Here is a 27,923-nt window from a genome sequence, read left to right as displayed (position 1 = left end):
TTTATAAGCACAAATTCCAGTAGCCTGATCCCATATTAGTAAATCAATTCACCTGAATACTAAAATCTGTCACAGAAGTAAAGCTTCAGAGCAGGAAAAGCTTCAAGATAACTGATAGCCTACCTTTTTCAAGAAAGTTAACTAACGTAGCTGTGTTGTTTGCAATAATTAATATCCATTGGCAATTTATATTCACTTTTTTCACTTATCAGTTCAGTTTCTGAGCTTACAGTAGGAGGATTGTAGTCAGTCTCCTCTGTCTTGTCAGTCTTCTGCATGCAACTGGGGTTCTGCCCAGCCACACTGTGTTGTTATCAAACGTCACCTACAGTGACACATGAAAAGCTGTTCCTGAAGGATTTGTATCTATGCTTAGGACTGTGTACATACATTTTGCAGGTAAACAGGGATACATTAACACTCTATTATTCTGCAAAAAGCTGATGCTATAGCATTTTAATAGACTAAGCTGAGTACTTGTTTATTTTTTTCCTAGTTGCATATATAAAATTTTCAAAACATCAGGGAATACATTTATATGTAAAGTTCAACTGTGTGACATTAAAGTCGCTGCAATATTGACAGAAAAGTCTATAGATACACATCTGAGAGTATAATTTTCTGTTTGCCTTTATTGACCAGCACATAGCAACCTCCTTTTTTTCCCTCTCTTTTCCTCCTTCCTTTTCATTTCTTTTTTATGGGTACTAATTTGCTCTCTGGTGCTTGAATGCTTTCCCTCTGTCCGCCCATCCACTATTCTTGCTGTGAATATGTTCTTAATTAGTGTTCTAAAATATGAGTTTATAAATATGATATAGTAGGTGTGGAGGACTGAGGAAAAACAGTACTAAAAGGGCATAATTATAGTCAAAGGAAACAAAAGAAAAAATGAAGCTTCAAATGTTCTTGCTTTCTATTAGACTTTACCATTTATTTCTGCATTAGTTCATTTACAGTGTCTCTGAGTTTAAATAATGTTGTCCATTATATCTAGGGAGCTTTAGACCTCAGCTCAACAAAACAAGTATATTTAAACATTTAAGTTAAGCATGTGCTTAATTTTGTCTTTCAACTAGATGTTTAATAGCGTTGTAGTTTCATGAGAATTAAATGTATGCCTTGGTTTCAATTCTAAAGTTGTTTTGCCTTGCCAGAATCAGAATTTTCATAGTGTAATCTGATAAAAAAAAAAGTAAAAACAAAGAAACAAACAAAAACTGCAAAAAAAATTATTTGGATCAATAGTTCACTTTGGGAGTTGTTTGGGAGTTTTTACATAACTGTGGGTAATTGTGGTTTTAACAAATAAAGGTGGTGTACTTTGTTTCAACTATACTCAAGTTGAAGAATGAATGGCATTCAATGAAATAGAGCTCTTGAGTACAGAAGAATAAAAATCAGTTCCAGCTTATTGCAAAAGGCAAAAAACAAATCTCAGAAGTTTGTACTGGTATGTATGGTACTGTGGCTAGAATATGGAGTTCTCAGAATCCAAATGCAAAGTACCGTAATATATTTTTAAGACTCCAAACTTTATTTTGACTCACTGTCAGATAGATGAAGTAACTTCCCCATTACTTAGTGCCTGAATCAGATCGTATTTGCAAAGGTGCACTTTGCAGAAGCTATTGATCTCAGTGCCAAATTAATATGTTTACAGGAGTTAATACAATTTTGTAATAATGGTTCCTGTTTCTTGAAGATCCATAGGCCTATGACTGTACTCTAAAAGAAGATAAGTGGTATTTTTCAAAGTGATTAGATGTCACTGTTGCAGCGTCATTCTGTTTTGACAGAAATAACCTAGAAGAGCTACATTAGTTGCCAGAAGTAAAAGAAAAAAAGTTTCTTTTTTTTCTTTCTTCCCCAAATGCTGCTTGGATTAGTTTTGCGGTGTTTATGTTCTGGTTGTAATAAGGAAAGGTAAGAAAAGTGAGAACAGCCAGATCTTCTGAGTAAAATTAGAAATGAGACTCATTCTGGAGCACATGAATAACTTAAAATGAGAAAAACCTGTATTTCTGGAAGTGTGGATACTGCCATTACTCACACGTGTAAGAAAAGGCACTGGTAATGGATAAGTGCTTCTGTTTCCTCCCCACCAAGAAAAAAACAGTCCTGAAAACTTCTTGGTTAGGAATGTTGCGGTCTAGATTTCTGGAGGAAGGGAACCCTATTATTTTCTTACGCAAGCTGTGAGAAACACTCAATAATTTCCCGTCAGGCAAAGATGTTCGGTGAGGCAGCAAACTCTTGTACGTCCTGCGAGGGCGGGCGCGCGCGCCCCCTCGTGGCAAGGGAGAAAATTGGCGCTCAATCAGCGCCATCCGTACCGTTACAAACCCTTTCCGCAGCGCAACCTGTACGACGCGATTGTTAAGGTACGCTTTCATATAAGGTTTATTACCCACCCGTTGTTGGACAGCTTATACTGGACTCTTCCTTCCCTGCCTGTCTGCCTTAGCTAGCGTCGTTTCTACCCGCTTGATCAGAAAGTTCTGCAGAACAAAATACGAGGTAGACTCACTCTGCCACGTGCTAGGCTCTGCCTCAGCAGCTCTGTGTGGACAACGACCCCTGCAGACATCTTGGCAGAAAGTTTAGTCGTACCTTAGTGCTGGAAGTTTTCTGAGGGAAAAACGCCGTCTAACTCTCACCAGGTATGAAATATTTGAGCACTTTTCTGCGCAGATCGCAGGGCAACGTCTAAACCTTTTTTGGTAGCTGTGCTGAGGTTTGGTTTCTGATCTGCTGGACTGGTAATACTCAGGAGCATCCACAGAGGCTGGAGAAACTTCTGGCTTGAAGCAGTGTCGCTTCTCTCAGTTCCCAGCTCTCTGGATATCGATAGCCCTATAGACGTGGAGATCCTATTCTGATCCTGTTGAAATTCATTAATCCATTTCTAAGTATTGCAGGACATCAAAAGTAGCACAGAAATGTGAAGTACCACTAGGGCATTCTAAATGTGTAAAACAAGGGAAAGTAAATTCAACTGAAAGCCATATCAAAAGAGCATGTGATATGCCACATTCTAATTAGATTTAGAAAAATTAGCTCCAATGCTACAAAAAAGCAGAAAGACAGAAGCAAAAGCAGAAAGTGTCTGTGGTTTACTGCCTGCAGTTAATTTTTCATATGATATTTAAAACAGAAATTTTATGAGCATTTCACTAGGTAAAACATACATGAATCCAGGTGGTAGCTGCATTTCAATCTGGATGTGATGAAAGATGTATATTTAGTATTCCAGAGTAGGCTGGAATTTGCCTACTTCCATAAAGAAACATATTTGTTGTGGGTGCTGCTAGAAACACTAATACAATTAATGCTGCCAACATACCACCCAGCAAAAACAGAAAAAAATCACAGAACAAGCTTTGACTCACTTGAGAAAATGAATCTTTTTATTACTCAGATAGTAAGGCTAAGAGAAAAAATAACAATTGTGTTTTATTTTGGTTTTATCCGTCTAGGTCTAAAGCTGTTGTTTAAACAACATAACCTTCCACACAATATGTTTGAGAAATAAAATGTTAGTCATTGCTGTAGAAATATGCACAATGTAGAAAGTTTCTCTGTGTCTGTCTGTAAGTGCTGAGCTGCACTACCTTTAGAAGCACAGATGAGCCCTCGATAAAAATCATAAGTAAGCGTGATAACAGAGTTACACTGAGATGGATGATTGTGTAGCATTTTTTATAAATATTAGTCTGTAGTGCATCTAACAGCTTTGATAATTTGTAGATCTGTACTGTTTGAAGTTGCTGACTCAGCCCTTTTCATGGTCACTGCCACGCTTGCTTGCCCTCAGAGTTAAAAGTTGCACCATGTTTACATAAAAGTGATTTGCTACATTGTTTTATTTGCAAACATAATCTGATGTGCAAAAGTAACCAGAAAACTTTTTTTTTTTTTTAATCAGAACGAAGAAATAATGTCTAGTATGATCTTTTATAGGTTTAAAGCCAGTTTAGTTTATCTGTGAAAATTGCTTGGAATTCCTAGGTGAGCTCAATAGCAGTTGAAATACCTCTTAAATCATCCCAAAGGTCTTTTTCATTCCTGTAACAAACAGAACAGTAACCTCGTTGCCAGGACTACTGCCCCACCAGCTTGACTTTCAGGAGCTATCTTTTGCTTTCCCTAAGGCATATATTTCAGCCTGAAATTCAGCTCTTCAGTTTGAAAGTCTTTATTTCTGAAGTATTTTTTCTTTGTCTGTCTCTTTGCTTATTTATTCATATATTTGAATCTGAATCAATCTTGATTTGTAAAATTACCATATGTTTAATTGTCAGGAAATGTGTATATGTATGCCAGCTGATTTTGTAAACCCATAAAAATGTTGGGAATACCTTACAACTTCAGACTGCATGCTCTTTACTTTCTGCTCAATTGGACGTTCTTTGGAAAGATGTCTTCCTGTCAGCTTGTTCAGCAAATTAATAAACTAATTGTTCAGATCTTGAACTTTTCCCTAGTTTTTAGGATGTGTTTGTCCTGGCTATTTGTGGGGCAGGACGGCTAGAAATTTCTGTGTTGAGAAAAAGGATCTGGGGATGTTGATCAGTGCTCAACTGAACGTGAGCCAGCAATGAGCCCACATGGAAGAGAAGGCCAACAGCACCCTGGCTTATGTCAGAAATAGTGCAGCCAGGAGGAGGAGCAGGGAAGTGGTTGTCCCTTTGTACTCAGCTCTGATGAGGTTGCACCTCAAATACCATGGTCAGTTTTGGATTCCTGGCTACAAGAAAGACATCAAGGCCCTGGAGTTCATTCAAAGAAGGGCAGTGAAGCTGTAAGGGATCTGGAGCACAGGCCTTGTGGGGAGCAGCTGAAGGAACTCTGGAGAAGAGGAAGCTTAGGGGAGACGTTATCAATCTCTACAGCTGCAGGAAAGGAGGTTGTGATGATGTGGAAGTTAGCCTCTTCTCTCATGTAACTAGAAATAGGATGAGAAGGAGAAAACTCAAGTTGTGCCAGGGGAAGTTTTCATTGGATATTAGGAAGAGCTTCTCAGGAAGAGTGGCTGGCACTGGAACAGGCTTCCCATTAGAGGTGGTGGAGTCATCACATTTAAACAAATGTGATACTTCTGAACACTTGAAAAGCACAGTTAAGATTTAATTGCAGGAACTCTAACAAAGAAATTAGAGTTTAGGTTTACAGTACATTAGGTATTGCTTGTGTGAACATTGTTGCTCAGTGGAAAATTGGAAGTTGTGTATATCATTTTGGAGAAGATTATTTATTATTTGAGAGATCAAAACAGAGAAGGCTATGATCCAGACTTTCTACATGAAATGAAAATCATTAAAGCTATATAAAACTTTTGTTTAAAGTGGAACTTAAAGCATTATCTTTTCAAATGCCATGATTATTAATAATAGGACTTCATGAGGTAAAGGTCAAAACTAGTTTCTGCTTATCCATGTATGCTTTGTTCAACTTGGGTCCTTTTTAATGCCAATGACAAAAAAGATCTGGTGTGTTATTTAGAAGGATAGCTTTGCAGGAGACTCAGAGGTGACCTCTGTGTAGCAGTGGAATCATATCCACATAGTAACAAAGAGCTGCCACCACTGCAGATTAACTTCACAATCTTTGTGTAGAAATTGTGTCCTTAATACTTAAAGGAAACACAAAGAGGGGAAAGCTGATTGAAAAGAACAGATGAAGGGCACGAAAATGATATAACACTCTTGTGGAGAACACTTAGTAAAACGTGTTTTTTGTTTTGCTTATCTACATAGGTTGACTCCAGATGTAGAAAATGCCTAACATTCTGTTGTTCAGGAAAATGTAGAATTGATGTTGCTATAATTAGAAAGGATGACTGATTTTCCTAACTAAACTGTTACCTCCTTGGATCTGCCATCAAGAGGAAAAAATTAGAGGCATTTCAAATAGAGGTTGTCTTTACTGCTGTTTAAAGCAAGAAAAAGAGAAATAATTTGTGATTTCTAGCAGCAGCATTTTCCATATGGACAATTTGCTGCCTCAGTAAGCCTCTTAGGAAAATAGATTGTTTTAAAACAAAAGTAAAAAGGCCAGGCATAATTCAAGTGAGCTTTTGGTTCAGAAAAGCATGTGCTTTAATTTAAGCATATGGCAAGTCTGATGTGTTCAACACTGTGAAGGTGAAGGAATTAGATGATCTGGCAGGTCACTGATGAAGTTTCTCTTGGTTTGAAGATTCTGGAGCTTCATGAAAACTCCCAGGTCATTGCATCTTGCATTTAGAATATACCTGTACTAGCTGCTGAAGCTAAAGTTAAGCTGTCTATAAGGGGTGAATTAATTTAACGTGATGACAGAAAAAATATAGCTTTACAAAGCTCAGACACTACAGTTTCAAAAAAGCTGCTACTGTTCTCCTATATCTTACTAATTGTCTATAAAATGTTGGAGAAAGATAATATTCTTCTGTGTATTTGGGAAAGTCTCCAGACATGTCCTTAGATATGGCCTGAGAAAGACTTGTGACATTTGACTTTGAGAAATGAGCAAGAGTCTTTCAATATGCTAACCATAAAGCACACAGCTTTTTTTTGTTTGTCTTTTGGTAAAAAGGTGTTAGCATCTCTGTTGGTTTGGACAAGGGGAGAGAGAACAGATCTATTTATTTTAATAATGAACAGTCCCATAACTGACCTAGATACAATCTGCTGCTATTATATTGGGAACTTTTGTCTGTGTTTTAGCTGACATAATGTTCTTCTATTCATTCCTATTGGAACAAACTCAGAGCCCATCAGTTTTCTGCAGACTGTTATTTTCAGTAACACCTCACATGTAGTTAATGTCCCTGAATGATTAGCAGTGAGAAGAGTGTGGGCATGAGACAAGTTTGAATGAAGTTCCTGATTTGTTATCTTTGGCATCACCTTAGGTGGTTTATTTGCTGGATACATTTGTGAGGTCTTGCAGTGCTCAAAATAAACCTGTTCCTTCAGATTTAAATATAACTTTTAATTGTTATGTAGCTGATATAATATCCTAATCAGCATCATATCTGCGGTTTATAGAAACGTTGTTATAAACATGCAGCTTTAACCTTCATTGATTTCAAGGACTCTGTCATTATCCCATTTTCCAGGGCGAAGTGATTTGTAATTACTGAGTATTCTCATGTTTAATTTGATGTGATAAACCTGAAACTAATAGATAAATGGGCTCACTTCATTCCGAGACTAAAATAATTTGTAGAAAATAGAAAAGATGGAGAAAAGACATTTGAAAGTAACATCTGCAAGCAGGCAGTACCTAGAAACATACAGTTCACATAGCAAAATATCATTTTAACGAGGTTCACCTACAATTCAATATCAGACCATCAGGTTGTTACTTCTATGCCTTTTTGTTTGTTTGTTTGTTTGTTTTAGCTCTGTGCTGGAAAAACTCCATCAAAAAAGGTGGTTGTTTCATCTTTTGAGGCAAACATCTAAACACAGGGCACACTGTGCTAATATGAGTTTCATTATTCATCAAGACATTTCCTTTATACCTGACTGTTCTGAAAAAGGCACATGAGTCACAATTTCAAAACATCGGTTCTTTCTTTGTAATGAAACTATGTGTATAATGTAAGTTACCCTCATAGTTCCGTTTTTTATTTTACTTATTATTATTATTTTTAAGTCTCACGCATTAAAAAATGAACTCCATTAAGTCAGAGTTTGTGTAACCCAGTTCTATCTGGTTCCCACTCACCACTGCCATTTGAGAGGCAGACAAGTGTAATGTACTCGGCTCATGGAGGACTTGTTACTCCTGAGTGCAGATTATCATCAGTGAAAAATAAAGCCAGATGAACAACAATCAAACCATTTGCAGGAGTTACAATTTTCCTTTTTCTTTATCCTCTTAATGGTCCTTGAGCAGCTATGCTTGAAACAGCTGGTCAGCCTCAGCCTAAAGAGTCCTGGGGACTATTTGCGTCATTGCTCTTCTTTTTAAGCATTCTGCAATAGGACTAAATTGCAAATTTGGAGATGCCAAATTAGAAGTGATTTCCTGTCTTGACTTGATATCTCTGCAGATGTTAGCCCTTGCAAACTGCAGTTTTACCTGATCCACTCCTCAAGTGCCTTGTAATCAAGACAGTATTATTGTCCCATTGCAGCATCCCTACTGTATGACACTGCAAAATGCATATGCTATTGTGCCATGGCTCAGTCTGAGTTGAAGAGGCACACTTAAGAACTTGAGATGAAATGAAGGATGTTGAACTATGTATTATACTTTTTGTTCTACATGTAGTTAACATAAAAATAATGAACTAGTCATACAGGAAAATTTTCTGTCAGTGCATCATGCTAAATAATCTCTTTGCCTAGGGGAAATTCCTCCTTATAACTGACTCTGGCTTTGTCTGTGCCTCTGTGGGGTTGTTACTCATTTAACTTTGTTTTATTTTCTGTTTAAGTCTGTATTCATTTGTTGTCTTTTGTAACTGTATCTGCATGAAGATAGTTTCATAGTATGTTGCAGTGAAATTCTTTAGGTGCCTTGGGATTAGGAAAGATCAGCAAGAAACCTTCTATGCGTAACAGAAACTTTGATTCCAGAAACTTCAGTGAAGTAGAAGCTCTTGGAAGATATAACAGCATTTTACCGGTTGATAAAAATATAGCTACTGGAAAAAGTCTATAGGTATGGTAGATGTACAAATGCTTTAAATCTCTAGTGTTTGAAAATGTTCTCAATTCCTTTAGTAAGAGCAATAATATTCCATTTCTGAAAGGAAAAATCATTCAAATACAAATATTTTTATCCTTTTCCTCATGTTGCTGGATCACAGACAAGGAGAAGAGAAACTGATGGCAAAATCCTTATGTGCCATAGAGTTCTGTAGGTTTTTTGTTTTTTTTTTTTTTTTTTTAATGTGATTTTCATGTGCGTGTGTCTGTTGCTTTTTTTTTTTTCCTTTCCAAATATCAAATATTTCCTGAATTTTCTGTTAGTAGTGTGAGATGTAGACTTAGTGATCAACATCAGATGTTTTGCTTCAAAGAGAGAAAGGGGCTTGTTATTTCCTGTCAGCTAGTGAAATTGTTGATGTGGCTCAAGGGGCTGAAAGACAGGTTCATTCCTGTGTCTGTCCCATGGTAGTTCAGGTATCTGTAGGGGGTCCTGCAGTTCATTACAGAATAAAAATGCCATGGAGCTCAAAGTTGCCTGTCCTAACTTGTCTGGCAAGTTATATACTGCTTGCGTTGTATGCTGCTAATGAATAGTCTCCCACTGATGTCTAACCTGTGCCAACAAAGAACAGGAATGCCAGAAGCTGATAGCTAAGTGAACTAGTCCTTTAGCTCAGGTGTTGGTAGCTGAGCATTATTTATTGCAGAAAGGTAGGTGATTCCTGCTGAGCCTGGTACAGGTATGCATACAGTCAGCAGCAGCTCCCTATACTAGGCTTAGGCACATTTTTACCAGCTATACTCTGTAAATATGCAGACAGTATTACAGAAATTCAGATCCCTCACAGCAGCAGGCAAGACCCTTTACTACATCTCAGTAAGGGAAGATAAGGGTCGTACATGCATCAGCAGAATCTTGAGCATGACTTGGATTTGCTATTAATCATTCGTCTTTGCACTGAATCTTAAAAAGAGTTTGGACTCTACAAAGCCTTGTGTTTAGGTTGTGGGCCCTTGCATTAGCATGCAGAGACTGTACAAGTTGTCTAAGCTTCCTAGGCTGTGCAAGGTTATGCCTGTGCTTTGTATCTCAGGGAGATGAGAACGTGAGCTCAGCCCTGCCCATGTTTGGCTGACTGTCTAAGGGGATTCAGCACAGCTGACATGCTGAGGAAATGTCCCCTGAAACAAAAATGGCCATTGCATAGCTGCTGAGAGCTCTCCAAAACTCTCAGTACAGGAGATGCTGAGTTATACCATGTTCCCTGAGGCACTCCTCAAGAAAATGCCATGAAAGTGTGTTCATGAACCTAAAGGACTGGGTTGACAAGTTCCTTTCTTTGTAAAGCACAGGTTCCAAGGGAAGAGGAGATGTTAGGGAAATGTCCCCCTCCTGATCACTTCTTTGCAGAATTTCAATAAGTAACTCACCTCTTTCTGTTTTTATAATGAGTAAATCAGTGAGGTACAGAAAATACAGAATCATTTTTATTTTCTGCTTGAGGTTTTTCACACCATTATTTTTCCCCATGCTTTAAACTTAAGGGGCTAGGGGGTGAATGTGGAAGTCATATCTCCATATCATCATAAAAGATGACCAAACAATCTTTCTAAGTTTTACTCCAAAATTACTATCTGAGCAAATGGCTCAGAGGGAGACTACGGGCAAATTAAAGGTGTCTGTTGTTCAGTGACTGGAATGGATATCTGGAAGAGGAAAATCAGTTTCTTGCCCTTGCACCGGGGACTGTACATTGTATGTTATGGATTAAATGATGATATTATGTATTAAATAACAACTCATCAAAATTCTTGTCAGCAAATTGAAATTCTGGTTGCATGCTCAATCAGGTTCACATTGAAATATGGACAAGAGCTTTATTTCTGGATTAGTTCTGATTTAGACAGTGAGCTGCTCAGTCTTGTCATGACCGAAGTAACTGTGGGGATTGCCCAGAGATATGACCTTGGATATTTTAGCATTGTGGAGGTATGAAGGAAGAGCTTACCCTTCTTCTGGCTTAAACAACAAATAAGTGAGGTGAATTGCAGTTTTGATTGTCAATGTCATGTTCCCACTTGAAGTTTTATAAACCTTTAGCATTGAGAGGATGAACTAATATCATGTCCTACTCTTCCTGCCTTCTCTAATTAGGCTGAGAAGGTAAAAAAGCCTGTGGTAAACTGCATTCTGGCAGAAGAACTGATGATCATGTGGTAGATGGTTGAAAACTCCTTTTAATGTCACTGTATTATAATAAGCAGCCATAGATTGAGTAGTGAATCTATCCTTTTAAATTAAAAAGAAAGTGTATTGCTTTTGCAGATGTATTATTCTTTGCCTCTATGTGTATAGGGAGCAAATTTTATATCTGTTTCTATAGTGATTCGAGTGATTCCTGTGTATATCAGTGCGCACATATTAGCATTCACAAGCATATGCGTACAGATAGTAAAGTGCTTTAGGATGTTTTAGAATAAAATATATGTTACTAATGTATCACTGGTAATGACTTTGTCTCCTAATGGCATTTGTAAAATGCTCATATTTAAGCAATGTCTTTAGTTTTTCATTGTGATTAAACTAGGTGGCTATTTAACTTCGAAATGGCACAGTGTTAATGCTCAGCACTATTTATTATCAAAATATGCATATGCATGTTTAGCTGTAAGTGCTCAAGTACCATATTTAATTCTTGTAATGTGCAACCTGGAATTTGATCAGAGCTAAAATCTTGAACGCAGTGTATGATTTTGATTAGTGGCACTTACACACTGAGGTAGAGATATTCCCTATTACATGATCAACATTTTAACTCAGTTTGGCATAAAGTTAGAATTTTTTTTTTCTTGCATAAAACCCTGTTAAATCAGATAAGAATTGATTATTTATGTTGGTTTAATGAAGTAAGATAGTTGATTTCTGACTAATGCATTGGAAAGTATTTATGTAATAGAGAGTACTGCCATCGTAAATCACTTTGTGGTGAGCACAACCATTTTTTTATTGGAGGTCACCAAAGTCAGTTGCAAAATCAATTCAAATCAAATCACATGGCTGCAGTATATATCAGAAGATTGCAATGGATTAATACACTTACATATTTGCTCACCATGCCTAAATTAAATATTAACTGTTTTCATGAAGATGAAGTCACCTTGCATTACAGCCTGTTAATATGATTTTATGCTAGGCAGCCCAGGTACAGACTGGAGTTTACATTTTATAAAGTAATCTGTTCTTTAGCCTATGAATACATTGCTCGTGTTTTTGCTGTTACGAGACCAGGATCCAGTGTTGAAAATATGTTGAATTGCTTTCACAGTTAAACTACTTCTTTTGTCAAGAGAGTTGTTTTGAACTTTTCAATGTTACCTTTTCCATGTTGTCTAAGGTAATACTCATGGAGAAGAATTGCTGCAGTGGGTGTTGTGGAAACCATTTCTGCTACCTCTACAGCTCAAGTTCAGACTTACTACCCCATGTTAGTATTAAATTTTTCAGAGGCTGGCACTAGTATGTATTGCTCTTAGACATAGAATGATGGTTCTTAAATTTTTTTTTTTTCATTAAAACACTGAAACTGAAATTTCCACCTTATAATTCTAAGAGAAAACTTTTAGTAGGTCTGTTTCTTATGATATTATTTTTACCTTCAGGAAAAATAGATACTTATTACTCAATCTGTCCAAGAAATAAGATTGTCATGTATATTTTCCTTTCCTTCCCTCATTTATCTTATTTTAAATGGTATTAATTGCTGTAAATTATTAAATAACTAATAATTAGAAGATTTTACAGCTGCTAGCTTGAAATCACTTTAAATTTCTCGTGTCTTCCTGGATGCAAGGGTCCAAATGTGATCCTTTGAAAAGTAGCAAGGTAGAAGAGAGGGACACCTGTGTGATTTATATCCTAAAGCTTCTTGTAGTTACTTCTAACTCCAAAGTATTGGTGAATGGCAAAGGACAAGAGACACAGAGTCCCATGCAAAACATCAATAAAAAAGTCAAAACTCTATCTCTTCAGCAGCAGAAATACCACTTAGTTTGATACCCTAATGGAGTCTTCCTCTAATATTTATGAGCATCCACTATGCAGTGTGCCCCTACATTCCTATATGTGTAGGAGGGAGTCGATTTATGTGTTGCATCCTGTTTACCGCCATGATACATTTTATTAGTGTTAAGGGTGAAAACTCCATCTTGGAGTTCAACAGCAAATGTGGCTGCATTATCTGCATTGATCAACACTGACACAGAATTAAACCACTGACCACTTCCATGCTGTTTTTCATAAACTTGCTGAAAATGAAGGTAAATGGGTATTGTTACAATGTGCGTGCACTGAAAGCAACCTAGTACGTAAGATGTTATTTTATTGAAATAAATCTGAAGAAGGAACCAACCTGATCAAGCACCTTTGCTGGTGACACTAAGCACCCTGGATGCCTCAGCATATGAATGCTGTAGATATTTTGGAGTGGATCCAGAGAAGGACTACAAGGATAATCAGAGGACTGAGTCACCTTTCCTGGAAAGATAGATGGAGGGAGCTGGGTTTGTTCAGCCTGGAGAGGAGAAGGCTCTGGAGAGATCTCATTGAAGCCTTTGATATTTAAAGAGGGCCTATAGTAAAGCTGAAGAGGAGTTTTTATACAAGAGTATGTAGTGATTGGAAAAGGTGAAATAGCTTTAAACCGAAAGAGTGGAGATTTAGATATTGGGAAGAAATTCTTTACTCAGAATGCGGTGAGGCACTGACACAGGTTGCTCACACAGCTATGGATGCCCCATTCCTGGAGGTGCTCAACTCCAGGCTGGATGTGGCCCTGGGCAACCTGATCTAGAGGATGGCAACCAGCCAACAGCATTGGCAGTGAATGGTCTTTAAGATCCTTTCTGATAAAAGCCATTCTATGGTTCTGTGATTCCATGAGATCATTTGTAGCTACATAGTGCCACAGACTTACCACCTGGCGTACTTCTGCTGCCACTGCTAAAGACAAGTAAGTGGCCCCCAGCTTGTATACTGGCTGTACTGAATCACTGCTCATATATCAGTAATATCGTGGACCTTCAGAACTATTTACTTGGTTAGCAGAAAGGTTTCTGAATAGGTAGCATTCTGATGTGATCTGTTCAAAGTACAAACTGTGAACTCAATGGCAGGCATAATTATCATGTCAAATAGATTAATAACCATTTGGTTCATGGCCATATAACTAAAGGATGTGTTTAACAAGCCAGTGGTCTAAACTTAAAAGCAGAAACTCCAGTAAAATGGCCTAAATTCAAGTCATTTCCCAGGATTCATCAATTACAAAAAATTAATTGAACAGTAGAATTGCCCCTGTGGGAATTAAATAAGGCAAGAGTTCAGTCTTCTTTTTTTCTGACTCTTATTTATGAGTTAAGCTTTGAGCCAAGGAACAAGGACAGAATCCTCTATTTACACTACAAAATCCTCTATAGTATCACTGCATTTTGCTCTCCACATGAAATGATATGAGCAATGCAGAACCACTTTTCATTGGTCTGTTGCCCCTTGAGCACAGTAATACAATAAAATGGGAAGAAGTAATATAAAATTAGATAAAGAAAATTTTAAACCCATTCCTGAGACTTACAGGCTTCTATGAATTTTACAAAATCACTTTCATTTATGCTAGATCCTTTCTTATAGTTCAGATGAGAGGAGCTGCATTTCGCCATCTATTAAAACTGTAAATAATTTGAGTCAAAATAGATTAAGCTACATAGTAAAAAAAAATAATTTTACAATTTCTGATATAGGAGTAATAATGTAAGTGAACTAATAAGATGCTAAAATTAGTCACATCTGATAAATGAGGCACCTAAATAAAGTCTCAGCACCAACATATGATAAATGTAGACTTACCTTCAATGTGTGTTTTCCACCAATTATTGTTATTCCCCAAACTCCTGTTTTACTTGCAAATTATGATGTTCTGAAGGCCAAGAGAAAACTGTACTTAGAAATTTGTGTTAAAAATGCTATAACACAGGAATAAACAAAAGGCCTACTGGGAGCTGACTAATGGAGGGTTTCCTTGCATACATGAATACACAATGCAGTGCAGGCTAAAATCTCACTCTTGTACATCATACAATCGAAAACTCAGTTCTCAGTGCTAGAACTGACTTATGTGAAACATCCATTATGTGCAGTCTTCTTTTCATGTGTTGCTGCAAAAGCCAAGTCGGAAGTTTTCTGCTGCAAGACATTAAACATAATGTAACTGAACTCAATGCAAAGTGGGTAGTCAGTATTTGCTGTGCTAAATTTACCTCTAACAGAGGTTAGCTAGACTTAGCTGATATAATTCATTGTATGAAATATCATTCAAAGTAGTGAATTTATTCTTAATCCCATCAGCTTTATCTCTAAGGAAATGTTATGACACTTCTGACGAAAACTAAGTTTAAAAAAGTTTGTAACAGTTGTGCCAGTAATTGCTGTGAAAATGATTGAAAGTTTGGTAATTTTTTCCTGCAAAACTGGATCTAATTTTTCTCACCTTTATAACATGGTTCTCTCAGGTTTATTTTGGTTTATTTAATCCCTTCAGCTCTTTCTATTATAGATTTCCAAGGTAGAACTTACAGAAGGAAGCAATAATTTTGTTTTTCCTCAATTTGCAAAGCACTGCAAAACACAGAGTATAAAACATGCCGAGTATTACAGGGTGCCAATCCTACGAATCTCTCTCTTATTAAAGCTGTGAGGCTTTTTGCTGCATAAAGACTTTTAGTTTTTCTTAGAGTGAATTATCAATCTGTTTGCAATCAGTCACCAGTTAGCATACAATTATTAGAGATGATTGTTATTTCAGGGTTATATAGATATGGTTATAAGAATGGAAATTCAAAATATTCCTATTACTAGTGGCATTATGATATAAAGACCTATAAAATTTGATTTGATTTTAAATCTACAGCTGGCTTCTACTTAATCACTCTGAAACAGTTTGAAAGATGATCTTTCCTAAGATAGAAAATGAAATTCTCTAAAGACTCAGCCAGTGTCACTGTGCTCACTATTGCAGATAATTTAAAAAGACAGTGCTTGAAAGCTGGTTTGGTTTTGAAATAGAATAGTTCTTAAGGAGTCTGGGTACATGGGAAGTCACAGAAAAAGACAGACTTTGCCATTAATAAAGAGAACCTGGGGCTGGCATGAGACATTTTTCTGACAAACCTCTTCCCACAGGTTGAGATGCTGGGTGTGGACAGATGGGCCATGTTTGGGTTTTGTCAAAATGTGCCTGGCTCTCAGTTCTGCTTGGATCTGTGTCTTGCACAATTCCATAAGAATGCTTGTGGTGTGTGAGACACAACTGACTGAATAAAATCTGGTACCCAGGTAGGTACTATTCTATAGTAAATTCAGGATTGAATTTGGGCATGACCAACAAAGGCTGTGTAAAAAAAGCCTAATTTCTGGAAGCTCAGTATTGTGAGAATCTACAACAAAATTTGAGGAGTGAATAAAAAAAAAATCTGTATACCTGGATAATTATATTTCTAGCACCAGACATTTCAGTGAGAAGTATCAGTGGGAAAGTTAGACAAAACATCTCTCTCTCTCTCCTATTGGGGGAGAAGGCATGCTTTGTGTATATAATCTTCATAAAATAAGCAAATCTAAACATTTCATGGAGAAACTAGAAGGTGATCGAAGTCATTTTTGAGATCAGGAAGTATACATTTTGATGCTGTTTCTCAGAGTACAGAGTGTATAAGGACAAATGTGTGAATAGCCAACTATATTTGTAACTCGTAAAGAATAAAAATGTGTCCGGGCTAACGTATATAGGTCATCAGGTATCAGAAAGGGGGTGATCAGATAAACAGTTCCCCAAGTTAATCAATGTTCCTATCTTTGCCTGAGTTTGTTTTTTGATTATCACTCTCCTTTCTGAAATATCTCTCGCTAATTTTTGCCCTGACACTATGTTGCTTCTCTTAGTATATCATTGTCCTTTTCAGTTTTGTAAGACTTTTATAAATTCAGCCACATCACTGTATCTTTACCAATAATATTTGCAACTTTCTCTTGTTAGACTCCGAAGTTTTTGTCTGCCCTTAAGCCCGTAGTGTAACTCATGTTTATTGGCTTTTTAACTTCAGAGACCCATAAAAGTTTTTACATGTTGCTAGCCCTTTTTTAGTGACAGTCATCTGAATACTCATGTGGCCTTATCTTTCTTTCCTATTTTAATCTATAACAAGCCTCTGAATTTTTAGCACATGTAATTATGGCAAATCTCTACAAAATCTTGAAGCTATGTGACTTCACATTACTTCCTGAGGGTGTTCTCACAGAGGGACAGAGGGTGGCAAAGGGATTCTCTCTGTGGTGTTTATTCTTCCCTAACAGTTAGAAAATTCTTACATTTGCATTCTGGCTTGGTCTTTTGAGTCAGTCCCTTTTTGCGCTGATGGATAGTCAGTGAACACATTAGTGTGACACCACGGAGCGACCATGAAGCATATTCTCATTTAGTATTACAAGAGTTATACACACTTAGAAAAATATCCCCTCATGACATCAGACATTTAGATGCAAGTCCTCAAATAGAGGATAGTGTGAGGAATTGTTTATTTTATGCTTGTTATTTTATCAGTCTTCTGCTAGTGCAACTCGTGTTTTCCTGCACAGATTCACATAGTCTGAGTCGTACAATAAGTCAGGCTGAAAGCTGAGCTCACTGGTCCACACAAACCCTGTCAAAGATGGTGCATTGATTTGCAAAGACCAGCTGAACCCAGCACTGGCAATCCTTGTACAACCATCAGCATTCAGCACAGGAGACGTTACTCCCTGAAAAATAGTCATTCAAGACAGGCATGGAACAGCGTTTGTCAACATAAAATATATTGCAAAGATTGAGGTTTCACCTGCATTCTCACAGACTGTTGACTGTTCCATAAATTTGGAAGAGGAGGAAACCAAGTGAGAGTTGAGGGGCCTTGCTGCCTGCCCCAGCACTGAGAGCTCATTACCTGCCCACTTGTAGAAAGTCAGATGATCAGGAGCGTGTTACAAAAAGCTTGAGGTTAGATGATGTAGCTCTCTTAGAGATAATGTGGTGAGAGAAGATTAGGGGAGAAACTAAGGGTGAAGTACCCTTTTTTTGTGATACTGAAGGTGCATGTACTTTATTGGCCTAGTAATTGAAGTATTTTAACATCTTCCATGAAAGAAGTGTCATGGCCTGCTATGGGGGTGTGATGATTTCTCTCTGCTGCAGGTGCTGGAGCACCTTGGATTGAATGTGCCGTGGTACTGCAGCTGAGGGGCTTTCAGAGCCAGCCAGCAGGCTGGGCATGGGGCACAGCTAGGCAGCATCTTGTGGAGATGGCTGTACTGGTATAGTCTCATCTCTATGTGAGCTCTCTGTAAGACAAAGTGGGATTTCTGGTATTGTGCTGAAGTCATGGGTTCCTCCTTTCTTGCTCTGATGTTTCTTTTCAAAGTACTTGGCTACGTCAGAAATGCAGCTATTGAAGAATGAGATACTGAATTTATGGATAGGGAGATATTAATCTGCATGTTTGCGCAGTCTAGTTGGTTCTCCCTCTGTCTGTCTTCTTGTACAGTCTTCTCATATCACTTTGGTAATGGAGCAAACAGCATTCTTCCTTTTCCAAAGTATGTTCCTGAAGTATATAACTAACACATATTTAGTATGCCTGAGAAAGGTAACTACGCTTTTTTTTTTGTGTGTGTGTGTTTATTTTAGGGAATATCTGAAATAATTAAGGACAATATTATCCTGGTCAGATTTTTGCTTATTTTCTGCCTGCCTATGTTTTAACGTGCTGTATAGAAATTGCTACATCATGACCAGAACCAGGTGAGATGTGAGTAGCACAAGGGAGTACAGGTTCAAGCAGTGCACCTGAGTGACTGGAAGGCTTGGACCTAGGGGCCTTTCTCCTCACCCCCATTTAAGGGTTAGCAGCTGGGGGAATAGTATCTCTATTTGGAGAACACACTAGTATTGAGACTCCCTCTGACCTTCTGAAGTGGTGAGCTGTTTTTCCTTTATAACTTTCTAAACTAAACATAGTGACTAATGCTTTTACAAGAATGCTTCTATCCTGATAGGTGTTACTGTGTCTTCTATTGCCGCACACCTGCATGTGAACATCAAGCTGCATCTGACTACCCTCCTATCTAGCTTCTGCCTGTCCTGTACTATTAGGTTCACATCTGTCTTCAAGGTTAATATTTATAAATTATTTACAGGTAGTTGTGTGTTTTCTGTGAAGTGCTGTATAAATGTCTGCTTAGGAATACTTATCTTTTTTTATGTTGCCTCAAGTCAATGTGATGAGAATTAGGTCAGATACCGTAACAACTATAAGGAGAGGGGAAGGAAATGAAAACTAATCTTTGTAAACACAGATAAAAATAGGCTTTGGTTTTGGTAGCAAGGAAGAGCTGTTATTTTTTTTTTCCATGGTGTTATACCTATGTATCTTTCTAAGTAAAGCTAATGCTACAATAACTGAAATACAATGTAAATGCAGCAAACAGAGTTTCTGCGTGACAGAGAGAAAGAATTAATACAGAAATTCAATGAGCTTTTAATGCTTTTCAGCCCAGTAAACTTTTTCTCATGTCTACAAACCACTTTCTGGGAACCTTGAAGCATTTGAGCATTTTGCAATGCCATCTCACATGCTGGAAAGGCTTTCTACCTCCTTCGTGCACATCTTGGAGTTTTTAAGTTAGACTTATAGATGTGCTCAAAAGATAATGAGGAGAGCCCTTAATATTAAGGCTGTACAGGCTTGAAGCTTCTCACGTTTACTGGGTCTCATGCAAAACAGCTTTGTTTTCTTGTGGTCAGATCCCATTACAGATTACGCTTTGTGCTCTGTCTCAGATGTATGTGCAATTGGGATGAAGCCTCAGGTTTGATACAGCAAAATTAATCTTTATCTAAGGAAAACATATTTCTCCCTTTGGGATACTGTTTTGAGAGACAGAATATAAAGCAGTGACTGAAATGTTTTATAGGTAATGATAAAACGTTCCAAATCCCTTCATGGGAAAGCTACTTGAAGAAAGTTTTCTGCTTTCTCCTGGTGAGAGAAGAGCATTTGAGCAGGCTGCAGTAGTCTCCTTTCAGGAAGGGAAGTAGTGTACTAGTGGGAGTTGTTGGGACAAGAGGAAATGTCCTCAAATTGCATCAGAGGAGGTTCTATTTGGATATTAGGAAGAATTCCTTCTCTGGAGGAGTGATGGGAGCACTGGCACAGGCCGCCCAAGGAGGTGGAGGAGTCACTGTCCCTGGAGGTGTTCAAGAAATGTGGAGACATGGTGCTAAGGAATGTGGGCTAATGGGCAGTGTCGATAGTAGATAGATGGTTGGACTAAATTGGAGGTCTTTTCCAACTTTAATGATTCTGTGACAGCTCTTCCAGTCCACTGTTTAGTAGTGAAGAAAGGCTTGTTGTACAACTTTAAATGTTTCTCATCTTAAATAGGTTGAACCTACAGGTTTCTCTTGATTACCTCAGTTCAAAAAAGATGGCAGTTTTTTCTGTGTGCAGGGAACTGTACTTCATTGTCAGCTTGTGAATTTGGGTAGAAGCTCACGCATCACTGCTTGTCAATGACTTAATATAAAAAATAAATGTCTATGATGCTGTATAGGATGTCTGTCATGAGAGTGCTCTCCTGTAACATGCAGCCTAAAAGCTGCAGTAGCTGAAAATTTAATGTCCATTATAGTGTAAAAGACTTGCTTTCAATTAAGCGAGGTATAGAACTTAAGGGAAAGTTTAGAAGTTTAGAATAGGATTATTTTCTTCATGAGTTCTCTGCAAATGTCAGAGCTACTTCACAAGCCTGTGACTGGGAGCTAGTAGAAGCATAAGTTCCTCCTAGAACCTTCTTTTCCAAACATGCTTGTAGAACAGCGTTGTGGCTCTTTTTTGTTTGTTTGTTTTTTGCTTTCAATTGTTTAGTCCTTAGGAAGCAAAATCTGAAGCAGTTTCTTGCCTGCACCTTTATCTGCAAGAACTGTATGTGCTATGAGCTTATTATTTCCATTAACATTTGTTCCCTAAATGATATTTTAGTTTTTACAGTTACTACAACAGCATATAATAAATTCTTAAAGAAGAGCAAATACAATTTCTAAATGTGTAAAATGTCTACAAAAAGAAAATGTTGCATACTGTGACAGGCTGAAGTGTGTTGTTTGATAACGTTAGGCTGGTGTTGATACCTTTGCTTTGATCTACTAATAAAGACATCTGTTATGTCAATATTGTACTTGAAATTCAGACTGGGGATGTACAACATAGCTCTCAAAGTGTCAGTACTGAGTCTTGTATACCATGTAAAAACTCAGATGTATTTATTGGTCCCTAGAGTGAATCCTTATTTCAGGCCCTTGCTCTAGATAAGAGGTAAAGCAGTTGAAACTTCATGTATGCTGGGCTAATGCTGTGTGCTAACATTGAAGGATTGTATTATGCAGCTCTGTCATCTCCCATATTTATCTACCTCAGTGCTGAATAAATCCTCACAATCCACTGTCCCATATAGGAAATCTTCCAGAAGGAAATCTTAGGCTTCTTCCAAACCACGATCTGATTCAAGACAGCTGGGAGGAATGTTCTGGAGGACTTGTTAGTCAGATTAAACAGATGATTTATCTGTGCTGCTTCTTACAATAAGCGGGAATAGCTAAAAGATTATCCTGAAAATGTGTTCCTGATGAAATTTGGGTTGTAGTATATCAACTGGATTAATCAGCTTGACATGTCTGCATAAAGTCTATGGTAATACTTGACCGAAGGCATATTAAACAATCTAAAATATGTATAGTGTAGTCACTGGACCTTGATTCCTCTCTCTATTTTCCCTGGGGAACTGTTCCTAGCTGTTGTAGCTGCAGTTAGAATCCTGAGCAAGACCAAATCTGTGTTTTTTATTCAACGTTAGGATTGTAGTTAACTCTCACGTTGCTGGACCTATGTGAAGTCACCTGTTAGCCCCACTCTGCAAATCTTTATGAAATGAATATATGAGTCTTCTTTAGACTTAAGGGGAACCTTTTATCTTGTTTGTTCTCAGCTGGATGAGATAGCTTCCAGTGAGTTATAAGTGAAAGCTGTTTCAGGCACAAATGTACAATGATAGAAAGAGTTATCAATGATAACTATGTAAACCTACAGTATAGGCAAGAGACCCTGTGAAATCAGCAAAGAAGAGACTGCTTCTAACTTTTTTTTTTTTCCAAAACCCAAATTCTCTTACAAAGATTAACGGAAATGGGAAACTCATTTCTTAGATAATTTGAGTGAAATACAGAGAAGCTTTATTAAGAGGCAAATGCCTGCTCCACGGATTGGGCATATAAGCTTTCAAAAGCTGGTGTTTCAACAGAGGCTGCACACAAGTCCAAGAAGGAAAAATGACTTCGACTTCTTATCTGGTTTCATCTTGTTTGCCTTCAGAGACTGGCATTTGGAGCATATAGACAAGATCTCTGACTTATCAAACTGGCTTCTTTTCTCCAAGTAGGTTAGTCAGTTAGTTAGCTTTTTATATTCTTACTCTAGCTGTGTTCTAGAGCTTCAGCATGGACCAGAACCATCTACAACAAGCAGGCATGGGAAATTTCTAAAGAAACTGGAAATAGATTGTGAATAAACCTGATGATCACAACAGTTATTTGTGTTGACTGTTGTGGTGGTTGATTTTTTTTTTTTTTTTTTTTGCCTGAACACGAGACAGCTCTAAAATACAAGTTAGAAGAAGTGCCTAACTGCCTAGGAAAGAAAATAAATGCTTGTTTTATCTAGAGATATATATTCTACTTCATAAAAAAACATAGTCAAATACTGCAAAAGATGTTCTGATTTCAAAGAGACTGTCTCTTGAGTTTCTGTACTTTTTAAGATACTTCTTCCCCTGACTTTACTACAAATGAAAGGGGATGCTGAAATGCTGTATGGAGCCAGTATTCTTCACCAAGGGTTGAAAGGTGCATCTTTTCTGTGCTTGACTAGAATCTGGGAGACTGGAATGAGTGTAGGTGTGAGGACAGGGAGAGGATAAAGAAAGAAAGAGCAGAAGAAACAAGAGGAATAACGTGTGAATATCCATTGTGTTGCAGTATTACTCAGATTGTGTTCCAAACATTAAAATTTTCTTTCTGACCAATGAAGTCAGTTATGCAGATGATGCATTGTAGGTCTGATTTTGTGACCACCTTGAAATGCTGATGCCCATATCTAGTGAGGGAGCATCAACGAGTATTTTAGCTGTTCAACTTAAATGCAACTCAGCGTGGTGATGCTGATCACACAATTTTTTCATCTGTTATACTCTCTTTTTGTTGAGAGGATCAATTGCAAATAATGTTGATGTAATGTATTCTATGTAGATAGATTTTTCAGGAATCTTAGTGCTTTGGGAAATGTATGAAAGTAGATTAGAAACTCTGAAGAACAAAAGAAAAAATTAGCTTTTCTGAGTTTAGGTGGATGTTTGTAGACAAAAGCTAGTCTCACCAGTAGTCAGGTGAGCTTTACCTCGCACCATCAAACTTCAGTGCATGTGTATGGAAATCCAATTATGTTTGGACAAAAAAGTAGATATGTTTCTGTATGGAAGAAACAAACTGTTCTGGAGAGAGTGAAAAGTGGAAAGAAGCTGAGGAGGAAAATATAATTGATATTTCTTGGAAATGACAGGCTGCTCTAGCAAGAACTTCTGGCTGAAATACTGGCCTGAGGCACTTGTCTGGAATGGGCTATTACTTTCCAACCTGTTTAGCTTTTGCAAAACTATCATCAACATCAAGCACTGAGAAGTGTCAGTTAGCATTAGCTGCAGTTAGGAGGAAGTGCTTGAGCTAAAACCCTCTCACATTTGTTGTTATGCGAAAAGAACCGTTCCTGTTGGACATAAATGCATGCTATGAGAGGAGGAGAAAGCGATGGGAAGAGGCAAACTATTTGCAGCACTGAAGTTAGGGATGATCAAATAAAAGCATTTATTTGGTTGCCTGATTGCTGCTTTGCTTTCTAAGATTTGCTATAGTTTTGTTGTTGCACACTGATGTAGCATTTAGTGTGAAATCAAATGGGATTAACATTCTTTTGTGCACAGCTGAGAAACTACTGTTGATGCAGTGTGTAGTATCTGGTTGATGACATTCAAGTTCATGTGCATGTCATGACTTTCCACAGAACTTTCAGAAGAACCATGACAAGAACTGAAAAAACGTGTTTTGTCTCTGCAGTGACTTATTTTTGAACACATGACTAAAGATGCAATTGTGTATTTGTTAGAAGCACCTGAAGCACTTTCTTCTGTTGAGCAATTAGCTTTCTTTGGCTTTATAAATATATACTCACCAGACTTTAAGTGTCTGTGTTGGAATTTGTCATGATTTTACAATTTCTGTTAGCAGTATTCCACATCATAACATCATATGAGGCACTGGGAGTTAAAGAGTTAATGCTACAAGTAGTCTGCCAAATTTCTGGGTACCTGTTTCTCAGAAGAGAACAATTACATACACCAGAGCACTTTACATTCCTGTTTTCCACCCAGAAAATAAAAGAAAAAAATAAAAAGAAAAAATAGCTTTCCTCCTCAGATTGTTGCTGCAGTTTTGTTTATGTGCCCATCTCCCTACTCTTTCCCTTTTTCTCCCTTTCCTGGTGCATGGGTCTGTGGGTCCCTTGCCCCATTAGTCACAGAACTGGGTCAAACCAGCCCAAAAACCATTGACAGAATTCAGATGTGCTTGTCTGATCCTAGATTTTCTAACTCATTCTTTGGAGGGCAGCTGCTACTCCCAAAAAATCAATAGATTACTGTAGGAAGATTTTTGTAGACTCAGAGACAGTAAAGTTGGAAAAGACTACTGAGATCATACAGTGCAACTACCAATGCATCACCACCATACCCACTAAGTCATGTCTGTAAGTACCACACCTATGCATTTCTTGGAAACTTCCCGAAATGATGGCACCACAGCCTTCCTGAGCAGCCTGTGCCAGTGCCTGGCCACTCTTCTGTAGAAGTTGTTTTTCCCAATATCCAATCTGAGATATTATTCATCATTTACTAATGAAGAAATAAAGCTAAAGCTGTGGAGGTGGTAGCGGTGGAAATGTTTTTTTGTTTTTTGAGAGGTGAGTTGCTGATCGAATGCTACCAGAGTTTTTTAAATAACATGGAAAGCATTTTTCAATACTTATTTGTGCTTGGCTTAGCATAAAAACAAATCTTGAGCATCGTGTCAGCTTTGAGCATGTTATAACCTACTGAACTTTTAATGAAGTATTATTCAGTGCATGCAGAAGTCTGTACAAAATCACCTAAGAAATGTGATTTCAGAGCTTTTGTCATTTACATTTAGAATGCATGAATATAAACTGCTTCTGTGGGGTATGGGTGGGAGAGATGAGAAAGGGGAACCTAGACAAGCAGCATACAAGCGAATAGTTTATTGGAAAGTTTACGTCAAAGGGTTGAAGAACAAACTAGAATTAAAGCTTTAGTCTGAGAAGAGCTTTCTGGCTCCCTAGGCATGCTTCTCCAGCAGTACAGAAACAGTAATATCTTCAGGCAGAACACTTGTTCTTTTGTAACTGTGCATAGAGTTCTTCGATATAGTGAATATGAAGTAGAGAGTATTAAAATAAATAACTAAGTCATTTCCATTGCTCTAAATAATATTTAGTCTTTGATACTGAAAAAGCTATTTATAACAGCTGTACTTAATATGCATTGTTAACTCTTGGGGGTATGACTATGAGCACTTGATCCTGTTTATTTTGGAGAGAATCTGTTTCTCTTGGAGGGAATAAGATGACATATTAACAGAAGAAATGATATCTTGTACCTTGGGAATCTGCAATGCAGTGTAACAATGAAATTACTATCAGTAACAATTACATATACATATATATATTTATTACATTTGTAACTTAATGTGCAGTTAATGTGTTAAAAGTTTTGCAAGTTATTGAAAGGTTTTACCTTAGCTATTTGTTGTAAGAATTTTTTTTTCTTATTATGACTTAAAGCCTACAGGTAGAGAGCAGCCTCTGATTGGTCTGAAGGGTAGGAGTATGCCTCCTAGGACAAACAGTAGCCTCTAGATTAGTTCTATACTAATTTAATTTCATTCCAAATGCTACACTATGTAAAATCCACAGTGCTTGAGATCTTGCTATTATAAATGCTGAGGAAAAGCTGAAAATAGAGATAGATCTATAAATGAATTTAAATATCTTAACTGCAATTGGAAACAAATTGGCTAACTTTTTGCCTGTTTTCTTACTGGGTGGTGTGGTAGTAGTATCAGACTGCAGAAGAATTAAGAGGTTGCCAGTGGATAAATGGAGTTATGTGGATGAGATTTTTACTCTGCATGGGTTTAAGGAGTCTTGTTTTTTAACTGAAGAGCTTTCCTTGTAACTGAACAGAAATCAAAAGTAACTGGAAAACTTCACCTGAGGTGATGTATAGCCACTTCCTTACCTCCCTCTCTGACGTGTTCTTTCTCTTTCTGTCTCCTTCTCTTAGTCCTTTCTAACACATTTGATTATTCTTATTGCTCACTTCTTCCTCCTGTCAGGATATTTACATCTGCCCCTGTATTTCCATGTTCTTTTTCTATAACCGCTTCTTTCTTCCACTAAGACAGAGGTACACAGCAAGAGTTGTGTTACGTAACTTTTTGCCTGTGTGCAGAAAATTGGCAGCTTTGTCTGCAACAAATTGGGTGTTGTTCCGATAGCAGTTCTTGAGTGTAGAAGAGGCAGAGCATGAGGAGGACTGCACAGAATGGAGTTCAGGAGAAGAGGCAGCTTGGTGTTGTGTGCTATAGGAATGGATCTTCCCTGACTCTTCACACTGGTGCATTGTGCAAGAGTTGGTTTCTATGATATAGAGACAGGCTTCATGGTTTTGTAGGAAAGAATTAACTGTTGTGGAACCAATCTGATCTTCCCATACCCAGCACAGCAAATAGTTCAGCATCCAAAATAACATTGTTTGTATTGTGCACTGTAAGCTGATTCCTGAACAGTAGTAACCTTGGAGGCAAAAAAAAGCTAGAGGAGCCGCTATAATTAAAAGAGAAGCTTCAAGGTCAGTGGTTCTTCATCTGTTTCATTGAAAAGAAAAAAACTGTGACTCCTTTTCCCAAGTTATACTGATGCAAAAATGTTATGGTTAAAAAATAGAAAAAGATCAGACTTATTTGTACAGAAGTTCATGGATATTTTGCTACAGATTCATTTTTCTTAGTAATAAGGGGAATTTATTTAGCCATTATCAGTAATAGTGCATCTTAGACTTGATGTTTTTAGGGACATTTTAGTCTCTTTCTATATTCCATAAAGCAAACAGTATCATGATTTTCTCTAAGTACTAACGAGTTTAGTTTGCGTGGCTTGGTTGTGCATTTATAAACAGGTAAGTCTGTCACTGATGGTTCAACTGTTACGGAGCTATAAAGTAATGTTAATATTTTTTTATATATATCAGAGTAAAAGATGAAAAGCTCTTTGACAAGTTTCCATGTCTCATACAGGATTAAAAACCAAGTGTCAATTTTTTTTCTATGAAATGACTTGCACTATATATAGTCAGATAAAGATCGTATCACCTCAGTAACAGTGTCCTGGAGGACACCTCCAATCTAACTGAAGATTTTGAGTGTATCAATTGTGGTTGAGATAGTTTATTCAGGCACGAGTTCTGTTGCCTTCCTCTCAGTGCATTTGCCTATACTGCAGGATGGCTATGCATGCCTTACCATATAAAGAGATGGTACTGTTAATCAGCCATCTTCAAAGGCAGAAGTTGCAATGAAAATGTTAAATATTTTCTATTGAATTCATCTTTCCAAGCTATAACACATTTTGCTGCCTTGTGTAATAACGATAGGCAGCTGTTTGTTTTTTTTCTTGAGATTCAAGTTGACTGCAGTCTGTTAGCTAGCTGTATTTCATTAACTTTTATAAACCTCTTGCCTTCAATAATAGCAAATGAAACTCTGGCACAATGTCTCCCTCTAGGCCACAGACAACTCCAAGTTCCAATAATTCAGTGTTGGAGTTGAATAAAAGACAAATTATTCTGTCATGTGTCAGTAGCTACAATACATCAAGCAGTAATGCAAGGTACTTACTGTGCAAGAAGTGGGGACATTTTCAATTACTGTCGGCTACTTAATTGTCTCAGATGCT

The 27,923-nt window shown here is 37.4% G+C and overlaps 1 long non-coding RNA gene across 1 annotated transcript; it reads right to left on the bottom strand.

The window, feature by feature from the left end:
- On the bottom strand, positions 1 to 27,923 carry LOC136048457 (uncharacterized). The gene is made up of 3 exons (XR_010622178.1): positions 27,866 to 27,923; positions 14,554 to 14,623; positions 1 to 325 (listed from the first exon to the last, which is right to left on the bottom strand). It is a non-coding gene; the product is annotated as an uncharacterized LOC136048457 (long non-coding RNA).

Source organism: Cyrtonyx montezumae, unplaced genomic scaffold (genome assembly GCF_038088225.1).
Source record: "Cyrtonyx montezumae isolate F1298 unplaced genomic scaffold, pur_monq_1.0 scaffold_2, whole genome shotgun sequence".
Classification (NCBI taxonomy): Eukaryota; Metazoa; Chordata; class Aves; order Galliformes; family Odontophoridae; genus Cyrtonyx; species Cyrtonyx montezumae.
The sequence above is the reverse complement of the archived record's forward strand: the minus strand, read 5'-3'. Positions and strand labels throughout refer to the sequence as shown.